Raw genomic sequence first — 3,027 nt, 5'->3', positions numbered from 1 at the left:
TATATATAAGTCCATATAAGTAATGTGTGAAATTGTGTTCAAATATGCAATAAAGGCAGACACGTGTCTATGTTATACTGTTATCTATACGCTTAGATACGCTTAGATATGCGTGCGAGGCAATAGAGCAGTAGAAATACACGATGTTGTCCGATTTCAACATATTGAACACAATTCTCTTTCAAATATGCATAAAATATGCAGAAATATTAATATCGGTAACAGCGGAACTAAAATTATTGATATTATCGATAATTTCGGTCGGTATTATCGATAATTTTAGTTACGCTTAGATGAGGGCGCTAACCCGTCGGAGTTCGGCCGTCACTTTTGAATCCCTTTAAGGGGGATAAGGATGAACCTAATGTGTTAAAAGAGTTAAGAAAAGAGAGAGAATCTATAAGGGAGGAATTAAAGGAGATTAAAAATATAAAGAAAAGTTTAATCGAGGAAATAAGTAGCGTAGAAAGAAAAGAGTTAGTTTGGGGGGCTAGAATGTTAAGAATAGAGGAGAGGTTAGAAACAATAGAAAAAAGTATGGAAATAATGAAGAAAGAATATGGAAATTTAGAAGAAGGGAAGAATTTATCGGAGGAAAGTGAGGGAGACAGCAGGGGAAGTAGAAGTAGAAAAAGTAGTTTTTACGGTTCTTATGGATCGATAATAAGTGATGAAAGATTAAGTAGTAAGGAGGTAGAAAGTATAAGGAAAATGGTATTAGATAAAGAAAGGGAAGACAGGAAAAATAATATAGTGATTAAAGGGATTGACATAAAAGAAATAGATAAAGATAAGAGAAAGTGGGCGAGGGAATTTTTAAAGGATAAAATAGAAATAGAGTGTGAAGTGGTTAATGTTAAAATAAGTGGGCCTGTGATAATAGTTAAGTTAGAGGAGATGGAGGACAAGAGGAAGGTGATGTATAATAAAAATAAGTTAAAAGGAGGAAGGATTTTTATTGAAAATGATCTGACGTGGGAGGAGAGGAAGAGACGAGAGAAAATAGGTAAATGGGTGAAAGAACAGAAAAACAAGGAGGAAGAGGTGAAGGCAGGATATGCGAGAGTTAGAGTAAAAGGGGAATGGAAAATATGGGCAGAGGTAGAAAAGGAATTAGACAAGGATTATGGGGAAACAGAAAGTAGTGATAGGAAGGTGAGGGCGGGGGAGAGGCAATGGAGGGGGTCGAATTTTGCTTAAGCCAAGAAGCGGAAGAAAAGGGCAAAGAGGGGGGAAAGGAGATTGTAGGTAGAAATATTTTATTTTGGAATGTTGCAGGGGTAGGAAATAAAGGAATAGATTTTTGGCGGTATATTAGGAATTTTGATTTTGTCAGTTTAAGTGAAACATGGATGAAAAAAGCTGGGAGAAGTTAAAGGGTAGGTTGCCAAATACACATGTTTGGGGATGTAGATATGCGGTAAAGGAGGAAAGGAGAGGAAGGGCAATGGGTGGTTTTATTTAAGGAAAGAGGAGGGATTGGGGAAGTAATGTGGATAGAATAATAGGAGATAAGGAGGAGGAGTTTGTGATATCAGAAATTAATGAGGGAAAAGAAGGTTATTTATTATATCCGTATATAATTAGGAGTGCTGGAACACTCTAGAAAAGAAATTAGAGAATTGGTTAGAAAGAAAGGAAGGGGAACAAATAATCATAGGGGTGTGATTTTAATATTAGAATAGGCGAATTGGGTGGGTATGAAGAAGAGGTGGGAGGGTTTGATAGGAAGAGTAAAGATAAATTGGTAGGTAATGGAGGGAAGAATATGATTGACTATTTTATGGGCAAAGGATGGCATGTGTTAAATGGTATGACAGATGGTGACTGGGAAGGAGAGTTTACGTATGTAGGTGCTAGAGGTTGTACAGTAATTGATTATGTTTTTTGTAGTGAAAATGCGATAGATAGAATAGAGGATTTCAGGGTTGATGACAGAGTGAACTCAGATCACTTACCGATAACGTTGAAGATAGAAGAAAGAGGTAGAGGAAGAACATATGTAGAAGGGAAGGATAAAGAAGAGGAGGAGGAGATCTGGAAGAGATGCTGGGATGAGGAATCTGTACAAAGATATAAAGAAAATGTGGAAAAGTTATCATGGGAGGAGAATAGCCAAGGAACAATTGAAGAGAAATGGGACAAGCTTAAAGGCATGGTACAGATATCTATGATAAGGAAAAAGGTGGCGAAGAGAAAAATAGAGTTAGAACAATGGATTGGGGGGATAGGCAATGCTCTAAAAAGAAGAGGGAGGTGAGGAGATGTTATAAGAAATGGAGAAAAGGTAAAATAGGTAAAGAAAAATATATGGAGGAAAGAAGGAAGTTAAAAGAGCTCGCAGAGAGGAAGCAAAGAGAGAAGAGGGAAGGAGAAGAAAAAGAGTTGGAGAATTTAAGAAATCCCTCGGAAGTATGGAGATTTATAAATAGGAAAAGGAAGAGGACTTGGAAAGAAGCGGAGATAAGTAAAGAAGTGTGGAGAAGCTACTTCATGGAGTTATTGGAAGGTAATGAGACACAGAAAAGGAGAGTTAACAGAGAAGAAGAAGGAGAAATTATAAGTATACGAGAGTTGAGGATAGAAGGACAGTTAAAAGAAGAGGAAATTGGTAAAGCGGTTAGGAAGTTGAAAATGAAGAAGGCAGTAGGTGGATGGAATACCAATAGAAGCTTGGAAATTTGGAGGAGGTGCAGTGAAGAAAGGGCTGGTGGAAATATTGAGACAGATATGGAAAGAGGGATATATACCCAAGGACTGGAAAATGTCAATAATTGTCCCCTTGTATAAGAGAGGTGACACTAATAAGGCTGGTAACTATAGAGGCATATCTTTGCTGTGCTCGGCTTATAAGATATATGCTGAGATTTTGAGGAACAGACTTGAAGAGGAAACAGAGAGACTGGGTTTGTTACCGGAAAGTCAGGCAGGATTCAGAAGAGGAAGGTCTACAATAGATAATATCTTTGTATTGAACCATATTGTCCAGAGGGAAAGACAAAAAGGAACCAAGCAAGGAAAGAATTA

The sequence above is a fragment of the Formica exsecta genome, unplaced genomic scaffold (assembly GCF_003651465.1).
Source record: "Formica exsecta isolate Colony F162 unplaced genomic scaffold, ASM365146v1 scaffold1450, whole genome shotgun sequence".
Lineage (NCBI taxonomy): Eukaryota > Metazoa > Arthropoda > Insecta > Hymenoptera > Formicidae > Formica > Formica exsecta.
Note: the sequence above shows the minus strand (reverse complement) of the source record.